We start from the raw sequence: 21,871 nt of genomic DNA, 5'->3' as shown, positions 1-21,871 counted from the left end.
AGAAATTTAGAAACTTTTTTTATTCCTTCAGGATAAATTCTAGAATGATATCAGTAAAGGATGACTCAGGATCATGAGCATTAGGTAGCAATTTATCACAAAGTTCTCTAGTGACCAAAAAGTGAAAGGTATAATGAAATAACCCAATAAGTCAAAGCCCTGCTCTCCCTTCATTTGTGGTGCAATGATAGGTAACCTGTAAAGCTTCAAGAAAATACCTTCTCATTTAGGAAAATAGGAGAAATTAATTTTTCTGTTTAATTGTTCTGCATTCCTTTCTGCAATTATTAATCATTTCTGAAATGTTCTACAGAAAGATAAATTTTTACATTTTATTAAATGTGCGTTGAAAAAAGGAACACACAATCTTTCTCTACGACTGGCAGAAGTTCATTTATACTACTTGCTTAGCAGTTGAGTGAGCTGTTAAACCATGAACATGAATAATTGGATACAGTGCTGATTAGTGAGAAGTTCTTTTGGTGGAGTGCCATGGTTACAGATCTAGCCGCATCTTTGTCTCTGTCTCTGAGTGCACCCCTTCAGACATCAGGCCTTGCCCTAGGGTATAGTGGTGGTGTATCAACCATATTTACCCAGCAGATTTTATTGGATGCAGCACCTATGGTTCTTCCCTTTGGAGTCTGTAGCCAGCGATGAATATGGTGACCAGAGAGCCTTCTTAAAACCAAAGTATTGTTTAATTTTAACAGTAGGAATAGAGCAGTTAGGTAAAAAGGATTCAGCTGTGTGAGATTATTGGTGGGATTTTGGAGGATAATTATTTAATAACTATAGATGTTGAGATTCAATAAGTAAAAGCATTACAGATGTTGAAACCCAAATTATCGACATCACATGTCAAAATATACAAATTAAATATTCTTAAATCAAACTGTAATAAGCTCTCAAATAGCTGTTGTCTTTTCCCAGCTGCAGATTTTGATAATTATTCATGGAAATATTTTTTTATCAGTCTGTGTGTGTATGGTGAGATCAGCATTTACTGACATTTACCAATAAAAATTGAATTCTTATTAGCGGGCATATACATCATTGAAATTATTCATATTTTTGTGGAGAAAGGGAAAATTTAAAGAAAAAATGTGAGATAAATGTAATTCAAAAGAAAATGAAAATTTACATTTAAGTGTAAATTTAAAGGCAAAACAGAAGATAACTGATTGCTTGTAACTTTTTTTATTTACTTTCCATTGTTTTCGATATGTGGTGATTTCTACCCCTTCCCTTTGCATTTGACACACACTGTTGTGGAGTACAGATGAACAATGATGATTGACTTTTTGGGGAATCCAGCTTCTGTAGCACTTTTGACTGCACAGTCGTTATTGCTTAGAGTAATTGGATGAAGTTTGGAGGGCTGTTCGCTGCCTACTGTCCCTCTGCTCACCCTGCTGTAGGGGTCACTCACTGTAGTGGTTTTAACTTCTGAAGAAAAAACTAGGCTCTTGTCCCTCTTCTTCCCCTCAGCCTGTTCTTTTAACAAGGGGAAAATGTAGAAAAGGGACAAGATGAGAGAGCAGCAAATGAATATAATCTACTTTTTTGGTTCTATTGGACATGTTTTTCAGCATTCACTGTGTTGCTTTAAACTCCATGATTAACTATATGATTACCACATTTGTGTCCTATAGCATGGAGAAGAGCTTCCCATCCTTTTACTTTCTGTTCCATGTAAATGTCATCCTTCTAGTTACTATAGATGAATGCGTAACAGAGAAAAAAACTGTGCCTCCAATGTTTTGTTCTCCTGCAGATGATCGGGAGGTTCCATTGACACGTTGAAAGGTTTTGTATTTACTACAAACAATTGTAGATTTAAAATAACATTTATTGTGATTTTTTTTGTCTCATTAAAGGAAAAAGTTTATTGCTTGAGTTGGGCATTGTATTGTTAGGCATTGTGCAGTCTTCTTCCCCCTTCATCCCCCCATTTATTATGTCAATGCGTCTTGGTCCTGGTGTGCAGCAAGCATGCAGTTCTCGTGTTACCCTTTTCTTGCATGATAATCTTGGTGCAAAAATGCAACAGTTCCAGTGGTGTGGGAAAATGGAGAATAGGAGTAGAGTTTGAAGGAGAAAATCAAAGACATAGGTGTGTGAACTTGAGGGCACTAATCTTTAGCTCACTAAGCCACCAAAAATGCACAGATTTTGAACAAAATAATTTGTTAGCCAGTATTTTCACTACTGACTTTATTGCATAATTGTCAGGAATATTGGCAGTCCAATCTATTTAAAAGATGCAAAATCCAGATAGTTAAAGATTTGCAATCTCACCTATGTGATGATTTCCTTGATATGTGACAAATACCCAATTGCACTCTCTTTTATACGTACGTTATTTTGGGCAAGCTAATGAGCCATTCATTTGAGTAGTCATTGTTTATTTTCTGACTGATCAATGCAAAGCAATGATCATCTAGTACAGGGATGAGCAACCTTTCAGAAGTGGTGTGCCTTGTCTTCATTTATTCACTCTAATGTAAGGTTTCGCGTGCCAGTTATACATTTAAATGTTTTTCAAAGGTCTCTTTCTATAAGTCTATAATATATAACTAAACTATTGTTGTATGTAAAGTAAATGTTTTTAAATTGTTTAAGAATCTTCATTCAATTAAATTCAAATACAGAGCCTCCCAGGCCAGTGGCCAGGACCCAGGCAGTGTGAGTGCCACTGAAAATCAGCTCACATGAGGCATTATTTATTTGCTGACAGTAAATCTTAGTACCATCATAACTATACATTAGTTGCACCTACGTTTCTGCTCCACTGGAAACCACAGTAACTGCATTGTAATTTTAAATAATATGTTACAGAACTCCTCGTATTGTATCTATCTGGAGGTAACAGTTGCCCAAAGAATTTTGAATTGAGATTGTATTGATTACTGTTGCTTTCAGTTTGGTAATGTTAACACATTTAGTGCTAAAATAGTTTAAATGTTCATGTATGTCTTGCTACTTTCTGTCTGAAGAGGATTTCAGTTCTGTAGTCATAAATAAGATTTGGTTCGGTCCTGAGATTCCCATTTAACTGTGTCCTTCTCTTTCTAAGGACGACTTATGAATTCAGCCTCCCAGGATCTGTTGGTTAACAGCTAGAAGTCTTTAAAAAAATAAAATAAAATTAGCTTATTGTAAACACAAACACTATATTAATAACAGTAATTTTGAAATTCTGTCTTTTAAAGTTACTTCATGATATGACTTCTACATTGTAAGATTAAATTTAATTTAATCTAAAACAAAATCCTGTCCCCCTTGCTCCTCATCCATTCATAAGAGCAAATCATCTTCTGACAGCATTCTTTGTTTATGCACTTCCTGTCATTATGTTGCAGTTTTTGTTAAAAAAGAATGTACAAAACATAGCAAGTAAATGCTGATTCTTTCCCAAATGTAACTGCTTTTATGGTAATTAGGAAATTATAAACCCCTGTGAGTTCAGTTGCATAGATCTTCACTCTCTATATGCCAGCTCAATCAGTACTATTCTCTTCAGCAAGGATGTGAACAAAAGGCAATTATCAAAATAGGTTGATTCTCTGACCATGTGTCTCTTAATAATAATAATTTAAAAAAAACCTTTTAATTAGAGTGCATTCCAGGAGAGAACTGAAAGCTCTATCTGAAAATCTTTTTCTTTTTCTTTTAACTATAATTGAACCCTACTTCCCAATATTTTGAGACTCCCTCTGCCCTATAGAAAGAAAAAAATGAGCCATTTGCTGATAAAACAACTGACAAAACCTAAATAAAGGTGAGACACGGAGGAGTGCAGGTAATATGACAACCTTTCTTTTCAAGTCACATGACATGGATCAGGGTAATAAAAGGTTGTTATACTCCTGTCATATCTCAGAGGTCATACGACTCCAGTGGCTCCAGTAAGACTGTATGTCTGCATAAGGACAGTTGTAATTTTGGCTGGATTTTGTAGTTCTTATTCAGGCATAAACTGCCATTGAAGTAAGTGGGACTTTGAATAAACAAAAATGAAATAAGGAAAGCAGGATTTGGCCCTTTTTATACTCTGACAACTATCTGTTCATGTTCTACTACTGAATTTTGTAAGTAGTATAAGATGGGTCATTTCATTAGCTTTATGCTTATTGAGAGAAATTCTTCTAAGCCAGAAAGTGTGCTCCTATAACAGATTTCATAATACTGTCTGAAAGGACTAATATAGAAACTACCCTTAAAATATTTAAATATAATTTTGAATAAAATCTTCCCTCTATAATGTAGACATCATTTATTTGGTAGGGTACCACAACCACCTCAGAGTGTCTGAGTTTGCTGTTATTGGTGTTCCTCCTACCATTGCCCTGCCTTGTTCCTGTTAGCAGGTGATATATTGAAATGTGTAATTATGTAGGATTTTGTGGGAAACAGGTTATTGTATTTTTCAGCGTAACCTGTATATGCACTTTTGAAAACCAAACCAAAAGTAGTATTACTGTCGTGCACGTCTAGGAGCATGTTGCAGCTTACGATCTCAGAGCCACTTGTAAAAAACATATGAAGTAAGCCTTACAGTTATCTGGTGAGGTATCGTTAGTAAAATCCCCATTTTATGTTATGAGGGCTATAGAAATGAAGTGTCATGGCTAGGGTAACACAGGAAATCTGCATTAGAGCCAGGAATAGAATAGATCCTTTGGTTCCCAATTATGTTCCTTTAGCAACCTCTCTGTGTCATACCATGGCAGCTAATGTCCCTGTATATGTATGTGGAAGTGGGACATTACTGGAGTCCCTTATTTATAGAGGCTTTTCATGAGGTCAAAGTTTAGTAAAGGGTACAAAGAGTCTTAATAATTGTGGTTGGAGGGTGTTTAGTTGGTGTTGTCAGCTCTGATTAGTTTCATTATGATGAATAGGTTTGTTGTGCAGATTCTGAGATCCTTTTTTAATTTTTCATACAAATTTATGTTTATAATTCCCATGAGTATATTTAGGTGATGACTACACTACATACTCCAGGCAGCGACGTGTGGCAACATGCTGCAGTAGGAAGCAGACTGTAGCCACCAGTGTCAGTGGAAGGCCTGGTAGAGAGGAGCCAGTGGAAAAAGAGTCTCTTCCCGCTGCTGGAGCCTCTCCCAGCTGCCTCCTCCTGCTAGACTCCAGCAGCAGGGAAGCAGTGAGGCATTACACTGCCAGCAATAACAGTAGAGGTAAAGAGGCACAGCTTGGGTGAGTAGAGAGCTGTGTAGGTTATGTACTACTTGAGTACATAACCACACCCTTCAGGCATGTCTTAACTCTCCTAAGCCATGCCGCATGGTCTACAGTGTCATTTATACCCAGGCTAGGGGGACTTTGTGTGTACGTTTGCTATACACATTGGAAAAATGGGGGCAATGTGGATGTTCCCTAAGGGAGTTGTGGTACCTGAATAAATCCCCATCCCACCAGTGTCACTGGCATCTGAATTAATGCATTAGTTCCTTAAAGTAATTTTGAATAATGAAACTTACTTCTTACTAGAAGTGTAATCAATCCTATACTCTATACTCCTGTGTTAGCATATTTCGGACATGTCTAAGGATTGGCTTATAGCTCACTGACAGCCTGTTTTAGGGTACCCTACCTATGTTTATTTCTCCCCTCTACAGTTCAACTGCTTTAAATGGGCCATTTTGATTAGCACTACAAAAAGTTTTTTTCTTTTCTGCTGGTAATAGTTCACCTTAACAGATCACTCTCTTTATAGTGTGTATGGTAACCCCCATTGTTTCATGTTCTCAGTGTGTATATATATATCTTCCTACTGTATTTTCCACTGCATGCATCTGATGAAGTGGGGTTTAACCCATGAAAGCTTATGCTCAAATAAATTTGTTAGTCTCTAAAGTGCCACAAGTACTCCTGTTCTTTTTGCGGATACAGACTGCCACGGCTGCTACTCTGAAACCTAATTCATGTATCCTAATAAGAGAAAATTAGGTACATACATTAGAGTAAAACCAGTAGTTTATTGTAACAAAATAGTTACATTTGTTTTTGATTTAATCAGAAAAAGGTTGGTTATTGTTGGTTACCAAATAAGAGAACATGTTATACCATTCGTTGTCCTCAGTCATTGGATGGAAATCATATGAGATGTATGTCCATCTATGGAAGTTATTTTTTCCAATAGCAGCATGCTCCTTGGCAGAGTCCTCAGACTTCACATAGATTGGTTGATAGCATTGGAGCTGTCCGTAGATCTGATGGCCTTCCATAACTTTCAGAATGCTTCTTTCCTTTGCCAGAACTTCCTGATTCTGAAAAACTTGGACACTTTGTTCCTTTTGTGTACTGTGTGCTATTGAAACCTTACAGCCAAATCAGGGTTTGCTTCCTGATTAAATTTTAGTGCTGGTGCTGCATTGAGTAAGTTTCAGAATAGGGCATCTTGTTTGTGCATTTAATTTTCCTTGGAAAAAGTTAAATTGGAAACTTAGGTGCTCAAAAAAAATGCATGTGTAAACCATTTGTTAGTGATGTGAAGGTATTTTAAATGTTGTCACCATCACCCCAACCTTCCCCACCCCCACCCCCCGAAAAAAATTATATAAAGTCACTCGCTCGTACTAGTCCGCTCCAACACATTCTTTTAGGCTATTGCTATATTAATTCCCATCCTTCTCTAGTTTTATTGGACTCTAGTTATATCAGGCCCCTTTTACCTGCTTTTCCCTTCACCACCCATCCCCAGAAACTTCACACTGAAGCAGGGACCATTAACATAATTAGCTCTTAAAGCAATGAAGATGCTATGTCTCCTAGTACACTTACAGCTCATGCTGCACTGTCCTTGATAGGCTGACTCCCCAGAAGAAAATGGAAAAAAAATCTTTTAAAGGCATTTTTATAGTTGTCAAGGCCAGAAGAAGACATTATATTTTAGTCTGATGTCCTGCAAGTCACAGACTGTAGAACGTCACCCAGTAATCTCTGCATATCTCAAATTGTCTGTGTTGCTGTCTGAGACAGGATGCCCTCCTTGGGTATTATTCTTTTTTTTAAGTGATTACACCTGTGCAACCTCATCGAATCAGAAACTGGATATTGCTGGTTAACCTTAACAAAGCATGTTATAATATTTCTCTTCCTCACTCCTGGATTGTGATCATGGAAACCATGTGTTTAAACCATGGAAGTTGTTTATTATTTCTAGTCGCAGAACATGGCTGCTTGGCACAAACTACCCAGGTCTAAGCTGTCATCTCACTGTATGACTCTGTGCAAGATATTTGACCATGCCAGTGGGAAAACTAAGGGTAAAAAGCAGACACATGTTCAGAAACTGATACTGCATCTGAATGCGGGTTTAGTTAATGAGTTGTACCCCTGTTTTGTGAGAGATAGTGTGACTGAGTCTCAGTGTGCTAGAATCTGAAGGTCATACTAGGGCAAAACTCTGACTGAAGTCAATAAAAGTCTTGACTGAGTAAAGTACAGGAAGTAGCTAGGATTTTTTTCCTACTGAGAAAAAATGCAGTAGATTTCTGTATTTTTGATTAACAGGATCATTAATCAGTAGTAAGGTAAATGTGTTATAAGTACAGTATATCCAACACAAATTGCACACCGTTTTCTCCAACCTGTCACAACAAAGTTCCATGTGGATCTAGTTTCTAATGGAGGATTTTGGAAAGAAAAAAATCCTGCGCAGTATGAAATATACAGGATTCAGTGTTTCTTTCTATCACAGTAGGAAATGATTAGAGGTTGTAATATGTTGTGTATTGATTTGATGAAAACAGACCTGCCAGTCTTTTAGAGAATGCATTTGAAATTTGTGTTCTATTTCAGAAACTGTCAATTATTCTTGCTCTTTACTGACATGAGTTATCAAAAACTCACATTGAATATGCATAATTATTTGTATTTCTAGTTGTGAATAGGATATAATAAGTCATGTACATTTATCCATCTCTTACTATGTTGATTTACTTTCATTAGAAATTCAAGCGATAAATAAGGCTACAATTTAGTCATGGGTATTTTTAGTATAAGTCATGGACAGGTCCAGGGCAATAAACAAAAATCCATGGCCTGTCCATGACTTATACTGTAAATATAATATACTGTAAATATACTGTAAATTGCCCTGGGGGTGAGGTGGGGGCTGCTGTGGAGGGTGAGGCCAGCAGCATCAGCTGCTGGGGCCTTTGATCAATGGCTGCTCCAGCCACCCCAGGACTGCAGCCAGGGCCTGCCAACAGTGACTGGTCCGTCCACGCAAGGACTGCTGCTGAGGGCCGCCAACAGTGGCTGCTGCCAGGGACCACCGACAACGGCTGCTTGGCTGCCCTTGGGGCCAGCCGCATTGGCCGCTGCTCATTGCTGATTTGATTACGAAGTTTCCCCTTCAAGGGAAATGGGATATACATTAGTTAAATATGCAGAAACAAACATACCTAACCGCAGCAGTTGGAGACTATGTCAGCTGACCAGTGACAGAACATTGTTGCAGTGAGCATAAAATCCTTAGTTGTATATTTTATGAATGTAGCATTAGGAGTTATGCATTACATTCATTATAAACAAAGTAAAAACATGATGAAACAAAATTACACCTTACAGACAATACAACAGCATATGGAATCCTGGCTTTATTAGATGTACTGTGCCTTGTAAAGAGCGTTTAAGCATTTGTCTTTCTTTTCATGAAATGCCAGAAACCTAATATTACGGAATAGATGGAGAGGGTCTGTTTAACTTTAAATATGTTTGAATCTCCTTTCTAACTGGTAGGAGTTGTTCTAGTCTCAGTTAAAATAAGTTGTTTTCTGCGGTACTTTTTTCTTGTAGTATTTCTGTTAACTAAGATTTCCTTTACTGTCCCATTACATATACTGCCAGCCAGGTAAGCTAATCTTTGAGCTGTATTCTATCGTCTGTCCTTGGATAGAGTTTCCACTGTTATTAATTGAACTTAAATGGAAGAAGGCTCGTTTCAGCAAAGTGAGTAAGCACATGCTCGAGTCCTTTCCTAAGGAGGGGTGGATGCAAGTGTTTCAAGCTTTGTTGGGTTGGTGTGGGGAAATATGTACCCTAAAGCTCCCGTGTTGGTTTTCTCCTTTCCATTTTGAAGTGTGACTTTACGACAAGAAATATGAATATAGGGCAATACTGTATTGACCAAAAATGATGAGTTTTTTTAGGTTGTCTTTATAAGGAACTTGTGAATTACTGATGAATTAATTCCAAAGGACTCTGAAGAAAATGTGAAAAAGGCAGACAAAGTAGAAGACTTAAAACAGTATCCCATCAGCATGAACGGTGATATTGTGCAGGATGTCAATAACTTTTTGAAAAATAGTCTTATTCATATAGCTGACTAAGCAATGTGCTTGATTAAAAACCATCATCATTCATGTGGAATGAGATGCTATATGCCAGAGCAAGGATTCTGGTTAGCTGTGGACAGCTCTTTTAAATTCGGTGTTAACAAGTTGGATCATGGAATTTATGGATGAAGATGTCCTGTTCAAGGTGAATGCTTGCTCTGTAAGGTTAGGTGGTAGTCCTCTATTGGAGATGGTAACAGAAATAAGCAGCTCCTGCTCTAGATCTAAATTTTTGTTGATGGAAATATAACCATCATGTGTATATTATTTCAGGTGTAGCATGTTTTAACCCATTTATGATGCTAATCGAGGTACTTTGATAATAAAGGCATATAATCTAAAGCAGAGGTTCCCAAACTTTTCTTATTGCATACCTCCTTCCAGAGCTCCCAGCTGTCCGTGTACCCCCTTCCAGATTTACTAGCTGCCTGCATACCCCTGCCCACCTCATCACTGATACTTTGTGTGTTCTTTTTCACACTGCCTGTCCATATTTCACTGTTCTGTACAGATACAGTTATAGTGTGACATATACAACTGGAAAAAAAACCAGCCCTGACTTTGTTCTGAGCTCAGTTAGACTGGACAGTTGCTGGGCAACTGAAACAGCTCTGTATGGTGACTGGAGGTAAGAGCTCTGTACGTCAGCGTCTCTGTGTATCTGTGTTCTCATTACTAAATCTTGAAATAAATTAAGTACCGTATTTTATATAACACATTCTCACAGAATTTTAAATCATCATCTGAGCAGCCTACCTTGAAAATGCGATAAATAAAATAAATAAAGTCAACCATCACATAATTTCTTCCATATACCCCCCCAGAGATGTCTTGTACATGTACCAAAGTTTGGGAACCCCATTCTAAAGAATAGTTACGATCTTTGATAATCTGCCCTTATTCCCTTTACTTTTTTCATTATCTGTGCTGCAACAGTTTTTGCACAGTAGCAGATACTAGAGCACGTTCTGTAAAAACTTGAAAGAACACCTGCAAATGTAAGGCAAGTCAGTCACATCATTGTTTATTGTCCTTTAATAATGTATAGATAGATGAGAGAAATTGAGGAAATGTGTATGAAACTAGGGTGTGGTCCTCAGGCATGACAGATTACCTGTAATTATTGATCATTATCTGATATGTAAACAATATCTTGTTTTACATGTTACGTGTAGCTGTTTATTTTATTTTCAAATGTTAAATACATGGATGGTTAAGCTAGATGCTTGAACTACAGTGGTATTTTTCCATTATAATCAAACAACTTAAGTATGAATGGAAATTAAGACAGTAGTGTGCCATATTTGAGCCACACTTTCCTGTTTCTGGGCTAGTAACTTTAAAACATAATTATACACTTACTGTAGCTCATATTTGCCGTTTTACTTTTGCTCAATTACATGGCAGTTCTCTCCGTTTCTGAACTGTAGTTCAGAATCCAATTGAGCTTTTGGACATTATTTCTGCTTGCTTAGCTTTGAGTTTGCTTTTTTCACATGCTGTGCCCAATGAATCATCAACTAAATTAGGATCCACCTTAAGAGCTGCAGTTGCTGGAATTAAAGGTGGCTCACTAAGGATACCACTTTCCCATATGTGCAGAGGAACATGTGTAACTATTCCTCGTATCTTTTTGTTGAAGAAAATAAGTTATAGAGAATTTCAGACAAAGGCTTTTTGAGGCACATGAACTCTGTAAGTTTAACTACTATGGATGAGATAGTTCAAACCTTGTTCCTAGAAAACACATCAAGAGAACTGGTGAGTGTAGTTCATTATTTATCTCTAGGATGGGTAAAATGTGAGTGGGTGCAATAAGTATTCTGTAAATAAATCTAAAACCCAACCTGAAGTATATAAACTTAAAGAATAACTTCTGTGAGCTTATGGTGTCTCAAGGTATTTATTGTAAGAAATATTTGATATATTACAGCACATAAAAGCTGTATATTCTGATTTAGTATCCAAGGGTGGTTCTTTTTTTTCTTCAGACACAGTCTCCTTGAAAATCCCCAGATAGCCTCTTCACAGGATCTTTTCTCTGTCTTCTAGTAAATAAAGTTAAGTTTTTCTCCTGAAGTTATGCAACTCTTGTTACCTTGCAAGGGGAATTGGATGTACAACTTCTGTTACCTTTCATCATTGTAGGGTGTACTTGCATATTATATATACTGTATATGAAGTGACAGAAAGTAGTCTGATAATTATTCTTCCCTTTTAGCCCACATTCCTTGAGCTTCAGTCTAGCAGTCGATGGCCATTAAGACCATCTTTCAGAGAGGAAGTGTGTATTGTCTTTGAGGAGAGAGCTAGACCCAGGTAAAGGAATGCAGCCTAATCAAAGGTGATATTTCAGTGTAATGGAACTGTTCGAGTTCCCTATTTGCTAGTACTAGTGAACAAGAAGTTTTCTGTGTGTGACTCATGTCAGCTAGCCTTTGCTACTCCTCCGTACGCTGACACACATTGTTACAAAAATAAACTAGCGGTAGAAATCTTTCCACATGGTCACCAGTATTTTCATTGGCATTTCCATATGGTTGTTTCTAAATAGTGTCATATTTTATTTATTTTCTGGCGGACAGTCCTATACAGTAACTCCTTTGAAACAAATATAACTATGCAGTCACTGTTTTTACTATTGCTGAGTTCTCCTGTTAACTGAGTTAATATATTACCCTTCATAGAATCATTATAGAGGGAATTGATTCCTCTTAAATATGCATGTAACACATGTCAGAAGTTGAAATATATCATTCACACTGAATCAAGTGCAAACCAAAGTGGCAGAAAGTATAGTAGGGTGGTGGAAAAGCCTGTTGTCCCAGAACTTTTGCCTGTGGATGTCCTGTCAGACAAGCTGGGAATTTCTGACCTCAGACAGAGGCGGGCTTGGGATATGCAATGCTGACTGGGCAGGATATAGATAGAGAACCATTCCTTATCCCTTCTTGATTCTGTCAGTTTCTCACACACACACTGGCTGCACAAGATTCTTTTTTGCATCTTCAGCTATGAACAGATTAATTTTCATGATACCAAGGTGCGTAGGCTGCTCAGAGAGCAATATTCTTGTAATATTTTCTTCATGTAAATTTTCAAGGGTTTACTCCCCAAAAATCTCTGCTCTTGACTCCTTCCTATGCCTTACACTGCAGACTATTTCTGGGGGCATGTAGGTAAACCATAGGTGTTGTCTGTTATATTTGTTGTGGGGCGGGGTGTGGAATGGGATCAAACCATGTATCTACTTTGCATCAGAAGCAATAATTTTTTCAGTTTATTGGTACATTGTGCATAAGTAATAACTAATACATACAGAATGGGAGGAGTCATGTTATGTGGGAAGACATGAATTACCTTAGATTTACAGACGCTATTGCTCTCATATCATGACCAAGGAGAACAGGGAATGTGGAAAATTCCAACTGAAGATCAGCATGGAAAAGATAAAAATTTTGACAAGTGGAAGATCAAAGGTGAGAATTAGAAGAAATAGAAACATTTGTGTACCTTGTGGGACTAGTACTGAAGAATGGGATTGTGAAGATGGTATAAAAAGAAGAATAGGACTCATGGCCACAGCATTCAGAAAACTCTGGAAGATCTGGAAGGCTGAGGACATTTAGATAAAAACAAAAATCAATGTTTATGAGACTAGAGTTGTGTCGATACTGCTGTGTGATCAGAATGCTGGAGTCTAAGGAAAGCTGTTGAACAAAAGATAACGCTTGTGGAAATGAACTGACTGAGGGGAATATAGAGTGTTTCAGGACTGCAGAAAATAAAAAATCAAGTGATAAGTAAATGAGTGGAGCAAGAAATAATGCAGTTACAGAAAATTCAAGAAAGACAACTGTGATGGCCAGGACACGTGTCAAGAATGGACCCAGAAAGGATACACTAGAAGGCAAGATACACGAGTGCAAGGAACTAGAAATAGAGGAAAATCAAGGATGCATTGGATGGACATGGTGAAGAATGACATAGAACAAAAAGTTTTAAAGATGAAAGAAGCTGTAAAGCTGGTACAAGACAGAAAGTGGTGGAAAGATTTCATTCAGCCCCATTGTCATTGCTGATCTGGTGTATAGGAGTCGAAGAAGAAGGAGAAATAATACACAGCATTTACATATTGCTTCACTAAAGCTAGTAAATATCATTACCTCTGTTTTTAAAGATGGAGAAGCTGAAGCACAGAGAAGTTAAGACTTGCTCAAGGCCATGCAGCATGTCAGAAGTAGAGCTGGAAAAAGAATCCAGGTATCTTGACTCTGTCCTAAGTCTTGTGTTGTGCGAGCTACTGGAACCAACACCAGGCACTTTTGTAAATCATTGGTTTCTTTGCTGTATGATATAGCATTTTTGCACTTTATACAAATGTAAATTAATTTGACTTTGCAACAGCACTGCATGGCTGTGGTCTAAATTTTGTACACTAGTGAAACTGAGGTACAGAGAGACTATGTGACTTAACCAAGGTTAAACAGCAAGTTAGTGGCAGGGCCACAAATGCATTCCAGGAGTTCCAACTGTGACTCCTCCTCTAACTGTTAAACAATATGGTGTTCGAATATAGAATTTGAAACAATCTGAACCTTTCTTCTTCTCATAATCTACGGTAGTGTATTTCTTTTTCCTCTCCTTTATTTCCCCCAGTTATCTAACGTGACCAATAGTTACATTTCCTATTCGAAATTATTATTACTTGACTTTAAGGAGGCATTTATCAGGACAGGAGTCATAGCAGATCTGTCTGATGGCTATATGTCCAAGGTAGTGTATGGGCAGTAGCATTTGTTATGATGTTATAAACTCAGCTAAGGTCAAGACAGACTTCCAATTCCTGCTGGCGCTGGAGAAATAACAGATCTTTTATTTAAAAACACACATGCATCTTTAAATAAAAAAATCAAATCAGAATTGCTGTCCACATCCCATGTTTTTACTGTTAGAAGTATAAAGTATATTTTATAATTTCTGTATTTAGCTTTTCCATGACATCACCTGCAAAACATTGTCACCAATGTAGGCTAATTAGTTGTTCCACAACATTTGCATCAGGGCAACTGCAAGTGTTGCTGGCCAGAAAAAGTACATCAAAATTAATTTGTCTGGTTATTTAACATTTACCCACGGCGTAGAAATAGTGCCGTAGGTTGTCAGTTTTGCACTTTCTGTTCCAAAGTTTAATGGAAACATTCATAACAGCCATTGTTGAACTATATTAGCTACCAGATAGTAATAAATTGTTCTTGTGCTGCTGCAGGGAGAGAAATTTATCTTTAGTTTAATGGAAATGCATAGTTGCTTTTTTTAAAAAAAGGGTGGTTAGATTATGTGCCTATATGTTGTTCTTCCACCCTCTAGACTGAAAGTGTATTTGAGTCTCTTCTCCTGTGTAGAATATTTAAAGGCATAGGAATGAAGTGGAGTAGTGAGAAAAAAAATTGTCCTAATCCTCCTGTTCGGTGGCGTGAATTACTTTTCTAGTTGCACACTTTTGGAGGTTTTGCCTCAGATTTGGATTAGTCAATAATATGAGGACTCTTGGGGTAGTTCTTTTTGGACAAACCTTTTCATTTCACAAATCCACCTGTTTTATCATGTGTGGCAGTCTCTGCTCAAATGTGACCCAAGATTAGAGTAACAGAGGTGTTCTTGAAATTAGCAAATAGGGCTGAGATTTTCAAAGCTATCTAGATGGTGTAGTGGAAATGGGAATTGTGTAACTCGGTATGGCCTGCAAGGCTTTGAAAATCTCAGCCTAGGCATACTGATGTGGCACCTCACCTAGTATTGTTTGGCTTTATGCCTGTCTCTAGCCAATACAAGCAGTAAATGCACAATACTGTGTAAGGAGTGCTTGTTTGTGAGGGGGCAAAATAATGAAATACCTACATCACAAATTGCAAGAGCTTTCCTTTCCTATTTAACTAGATTAAATCCAATTATACTAATTCTTCATAGTGAAAACATGCTTTGATTTTAGAAGACAGGTGTGGCAGGAAGCAGAGGTTTTACTACTTTTCAGCCTGCAATAACATTACAAATCTCAGCTTATGCATCACTCAGCGCTGCTTAATGATGGCAGGATTTTTACAGTTTTCCCATTGCCTTTTTACTGACTCTGTGAAGAGAAGAGTGAATTTTCCCTTTAGAGTATTTATGATTAATCTCTACCGGGTTTAGTGCAAAATTCAATAATCTTGCCAATAGAAGCCATTTCTTGACAATTGGTTTGTCGTGCTCTGCCTTGGCTTGGTCATGTTTGCTACTAAGATATTATAGCCAGAGGTGCTTCTGGTGAGGAATTATTAAAGGCTAACGTTGGCTAAAAGTGAACAGGATAAGAAAATTGCACAGCAATGTATAGCAACTGCACATTTCCAAGTAAATATAAATGTATTCTTGTTTGCGCTTTCTAAATGTCACGGGACTCATAATCCTTAAAATATTGTAAATCTAGACAAACATTCCTTATTTTTTTATTTATTCTTAGTTCATTTTTCACTCTATATATGAAATGAAGTTAAAATATGATTAGACCCACATTGCATATGAGTAAGAGGACAGATAGGTACAAAATTTCTGCACAGAGGTAAGCGTGGAGTCAGGTGGGGACAAGAATAGAATCTAGGAGTACTGGCTCCCAGTCTTATGCTTTGGCCACTAGATAATTTGGATGTTATGGCTAGTGGGCATATGATCCGAACAATTTACTAGACTGTTGGCAAGGGTCATATTTTCCGCTTAATATATGTACATAATCCTATAATGCGTGCACCTTAACTTTTTGATGGCGAACATGCCAGTAAATGGAAGATTCAGTTGTTGTTCCTGCCACATGGGAAGAAACACAGGGTATGAATATCACAATACGTAAATATCTTTCTGATCAATAGGAGATGCATCGGTGGGTTACTATAGTTCTGTTTGGAGAACAAATTTCAGAATACATAAAATAACAAAAGCAAGCATTTGATGTTAAGGATTTTAGTGTCAGTCTTCTTATCTTACCCATACTTTTTCTGTTCACAATATATTTTTCACTTCTTTTAATATAATACAGCTGTTAGGAAATAAAGATATGACTTGATGAGTGTTTTAATTTCCTCACTAACAAGCCAGACCTATAATTAGGATATATAATCCCTAAAATGTTGTTCTTCTGCGCTTGTAACAGTGTCTACTCTTGTTGCTGGGAATATGACAGCGTTGTGAGCAACATGAAGGCTCAATTCTAGACACTTGATCATACATAACAGCCTTGTGTGCCTCTAGAGTGAACTCTGACATGCTACATTTCAACAAATCTATGTTTTGACCTTTTCCTGTTTTTTTTTTTTTAAGTGGAAGTCTTTTGCATGCCAGGACCACTATATCACCTTATACCCAAAAAATCGTCAAAATACATTACTAGAAATCTGCTTCTGGGATTGATTTATCTGAGAGTGTTATTGAATTAGGATTGTAGATACATGAGCTGGAATGAATCCCTTTTATTACAAATCCAGACCTGCAGGAACTCGCAGGATCATGCCCTAAGCGAGTTAAAAGAGCAGCTTTTAGTAAATAATATGCACTTCATGTTGTGCCCACTCTGGCAGCTCCTGTGTCTTTAGCATTAATAGGAATTCGTAGGTTTTGGTGGATTTAGTGTGAGGGAATTCTTAATAGACTCTTCTAGTGCTTGAGGATATTCCTTTGTGGTTTTTCCTTTTCTTCTGGCACTAGAGCACCTTTTTAATAGAGAATTACAGACACAATCTGGAGCCACATGTGCAAGGATAGATATAGCTCATAGAAGCTTTCCTCCTCCTACTGCCATTAAACAATAAACACAGTGCCACTTACTACCAGACACTGGACTCCTCCTTAAAATAGAACAGGATGTGAGATTAGAACAAGATTCTGTGATCTCTTTACTTCCGGGATACTAAAAGAGTGGCATATGGGAGCACAAATATTAATGGGAACTGCAGCATTCCCATTGTTGAAGACAACAGGTGGATAGTTAATGGGAAGGATGTTTCTGTTCAGTGCCTTAAGGAAATTATTCAAGCAGCATTCATTCATAGAATAATGTTACTGTTGTAATACTACAAAAGTCATTAGATCAGTGTGTGTGTTGGTAAATATGTAGTGTTCTGTCTAATATAATGCATTAAGCTAAATAGATTGTACCCTTTTTATGCATTTTCATCTTTACTTTAAGTTCACTACATCCTTATTGTATTGTGAATCCTGTTTTTCAAAGGTGGTTTTATGGAATTTCACTCTGTATTTGCTATACCTGCTATGCAATTAGGAAGCAAAGTAATGACCGAAGTGCTCACACGTGAATTCTCAGATACAGTTTTAGAATATATGGAAGAAATGATCATAAAAGGCTCTATCTTCTGAATGATTTTATCTTGGATCCTTTTTTTTTTTTTTTTAAACACACGTGCATACCCCTTTTCTTTGTTTAGTGAATGTAATCAGACCTTGTCTTAGGCAATGCTCTGGGTAAAGCATTTGTCTTGAAATCATAGTTTTATAGCGTGCCTGTACCATTTCATATTTCAAGCTGCCACTAATACATAGACAGTTTGAAGTCCTGCAGTGTAGTACAAGATTAGACACACAAATACAGCAACATTCCCTGGAGATCTAGTGAGCTAGGTATCCAAATGCCAGCCCAGAATGGGAAAGATGTTTTACCGTGGCAACATGAAACTTTCATGACTTGTTGCCCAACAAAAAAAACACAGGATTAAAAAAAAGAGAGAGTTAGACTGATGGAAAATGCCTCTGTCATTTTCTAGCCTTAAAAGTTCCTGAGGTTTTTGTGTTTGCTGTCGATCAAGCAACTGGAAAATGTTTAAAATGGATTTCATATTAAGGGAAAATTTTCCATTTCAGCAGGAGTTTTGATATTTCTTTCTCTGCATTCACATTCAGACAAGAAGGAGTCTTTTCTTGTGAGTGTGAATGTATAGAATAAAATGGTCAGAACAAATGCACTGGAGCTCAAAAGATCTAATTCATGCTGTATGTCTTATTTTAAACATAGCACTACAGGCATTTTCTTAAGTTGGGCAGGAAACTACTATTAAATGAAATGTAAAAAGTTGAGTGATGTTTTAAATTATATATGCATATATAATAGAGTGCCTTATAAGTATTTGTGAAAGCCAGTGTAAGTCATATAATTTTATATCTAGTTAATTTATTTCTGTAGCATTTTACTGGCAAGCAGTGAGAACCAAATTCTGCCCTCGTATATACATAATTCTATTTAAGTCAATAGTTGTTTCCTGGAGATATCGGAGGACAGAACTTGCCCCCAAGTTTGCATGCTATTGGCTTATATGTTTTACGATTTGGAAGTTTTCATAAAATGTTTTACTCATTGATATTAGGTGAGATTAAACAAGTGCTAGTCCCATGGACGGCTCATTGGTATGCTGCTTTATGACAAGAGTGGTCTAGCCTTTCCTAATATAAGACAGTATTATTAACCTGTACAGTTAGGCCTTGATCCTGTAAATGGTTCTACAAATACTTAATGATTACTTTGAATGGGATTACTCATGATAGTCACGTTAAGCACATGTATCAGTGTTGCAGGATCAGGGCTATCCAGTTAAATGGAGCAATCTCTGGTGTCCCACTATTACACTCATGTATGCATAATCAAAATGGGTAAAAAAGGTGCTCTGTATGGTTAAATAAGCTTTCTACTTATGGCACGCGATATTGAATCAACTGCTGATAACCAAGGCAGCCACATGTCTGTTTCTGTGGCATAATCCTGCTTTGCCCAAATGTTTGAATAGTAATTTAACAAATAAAACAAAAAAGTAAAAGGTATTGCACAATTATAACATGTATATAATGAGCCCAACACTGTATTTTTATTATTTATATTTTATTTGTTATTTATATTATTAATTATTTTATACATAAATCAGGAGTGCTTAAAGCATATTAAATCACTATTAAATGGAATGAAATTGGGTAAAATAATGGAGTTAACTATATAATATGAAACTATAAAGTCAAATAACATATGACTTCAGTGTTTGCAAACTAAAAGCTAAATTGAACAAAGAATTTATCAACCTGGTTTAAAGAGAATTGGGAGCAGAATCCACAGTGTCAGACAATAAGTATAAGGATAATTGTAAATATTTGACAGGTGATCACTTTGACTCATATGTACCAGCCAGAGGCAATATACATCTACAGATAAAGTATATTGTACAGGTATTTCCATGCTACAACAACTGTTTGATAATACTTGTTTTACAGTTTTAGTGTGATATTACCGGTACTGCAGATGATTAAGTATTCACAACGATCATTTCCTGTATTTGCTTTTCCCTTATTCTTACAGTTTTATAATCTGTCAGTCATAAATGTCATTTATGGCAGATGTTTAACACAAGTTTTAAAAAGAAGTTCCTCTCCAGTGTCAGTCTTGGCAACAGATTTATTGACCTTAGCAACAGCAACAGTGGTTAGCAAAATAACGTTTATATATAATTACAAGTTAAGGCAGCATTTACCCCTGCTCCTTCCTAATTAAAATTAGAATGAAGCGTTAGCATTGAAACTTTATTGGAAATGGTTTTGATGTTACTGTGCACTCCTCCTCCTTCAGAGGAACTGTTGTCATTCTATTCTTCAGATAACCTTTCTGAAAGGTCACATTCCCATGACCCCATACCACAAGATCCCATTGACTATATTTTTAATATGTAACAAACAGATGTTCGCTGGAAAATTTTGAATGTAGTTCAACTTAGACTGATAGCATTCATAAAATAAATGTTGCACAGCATCTCTTTTCATAACATATGTCAGGCTGAGAAATAAACAATAAGCAAAGTAATATATTGTCAACTTGAAATCTGAGTTCATGTGTTTTATTCTTCTTATGAATCTTCTTAAGTATTATCTGAAAAGCGGAAATGACCTTTACTAGTAAACTTGGTTTAAGTTGACATGGTACTTTATTTTTTGCTGACTGTATGGTAATAATCTAAATGTAAAATAATATGACAATTGGTATTAATTTAAAATGTACACAGAAGGAAACTTTTTGTACGGGGGGGGGCGGGGGCGAGTAGGAGCCTACCCTGGTGCCTGTCATAGAATGCCTTCTTCTCTACAGCTGTGGCAGCAGCCTAATGAACTACACCTACCTGTTGAGGGTGGCATTTAGATTAAGATGCAGCTATTTGCTGTGTTAAAGGAGTCCTTGCATGACAGTTAGGTATTCATTAAAATTGTAATAATGCTAGAAGGAGCTGGAATTGCGTAATCTCTTTCTCCATGGAGTTAGTTGGAGAATGGGCAGAAAGAAAGAAAGAAACAAACAAAAAAAAGAGTGATGATGTAATTAATTTCAGATTCAAAATCATAGTCATTTTTCAGCTGATCCACTTCCAATCCTCTGCCCCAGCCGGGAGCCCCTTCTTGCACTCTGAACCCCTCCTTTCTGGCCCCACCCTGGAGCACACACCCCCAGTCAAGATCCCATATCTGCTCCTACACCCCAACCCCCTGCCTCACCCTGGAGCCCCCTTCCACACTCTGAACCTCTTGTCCCCACCCCCCAGCCTGGAGCTCCCTACTGCACCTCAAACTCCCCTGGCCCCACCCCAGAGTCTGCATCTCAAGCCAGAGCCCTCACCCCCTCCCACACGCCGAACCCCTTGGCCCCAGTCCAGAGCCCCCTCCGGCACCTCACATCCCTCATCCCTGGCCCCAGCCAGAGCCCACACTCCAACCCCCTGCCCCAGCCTGGTGAAAGTGAGCGAGGGTGACGGAGGGAGCGGGAATAGAGAGAGTGGGAGTGGGGCCTCAGGGAAGGGGGCGGGGCAAGGGTATTTGGATTTCTACGATTAGAAAGTTGGCAACTCTCTTTGGAGTTATAGTACTGTGTTTGATTTAAAGGATTTGGGTGTATTCCATTTCACTGATCCTAAACTAGAAATCTTTTCCAAGAGGCCAGTGGCATTGAGATCAATTTCTTAGTTGGAAATTCAGTCAGGAATAGCGGTCTGAGTAAAATATTTAGCACGAGTCAAGTTAAAAAGAGGTTCTTTTCCTTTATAATAATACAGATTACAGATTTACAATATCTGAACATCATCTTTGATATTCTGATTTTGCAGTAGTTTTTTCCATGTTCTTCAGATTAAAACGCTTACCTGACTGTCAGAACAAACTTCCAAAACATGTTTTTTTCCAAATATCATATATCTTCATTTACAAGCTGTCAGGGTTCCCTCCCCACTCTGAACTTTAGGGTACAGATGTGGGAACCCGCATGAAAGACCCCCTAAGCTTATTTCTACCAGCTTAAAACTTCCCCAAGGCACACATTCTCCATTGTACCTTGGATTAGGTAAACACTGCCACCACCAAGTGATTCAAACGAAGAATCAAGGAAAGGACCACTTGGAGTCCTGTTTCCCTAAAATATCCCCCGAAGCCCTACACCC

The 21,871-nt window shown here is 37.4% G+C and overlaps 1 protein-coding gene across 4 annotated transcripts in view; it reads left to right on the top strand.

The window, feature by feature from the left end:
* Nucleotides 1-21,871, top strand: part of PRKCA (protein kinase C alpha) — a 315,869-nt gene that overhangs the window by 198,800 nt on the left and 95,198 nt on the right. The gene's annotated exons all lie outside the window — the stretch shown is intronic.

This window comes from Gopherus flavomarginatus, chromosome 12, assembly GCF_025201925.1.
Source record: "Gopherus flavomarginatus isolate rGopFla2 chromosome 12, rGopFla2.mat.asm, whole genome shotgun sequence".
Taxonomy (NCBI): domain Eukaryota; kingdom Metazoa; phylum Chordata; order Testudines; family Testudinidae; genus Gopherus; species Gopherus flavomarginatus.
The sequence above is the reverse complement of the archived record's forward strand: the minus strand, read 5'-3'. Positions and strand labels throughout refer to the sequence as shown.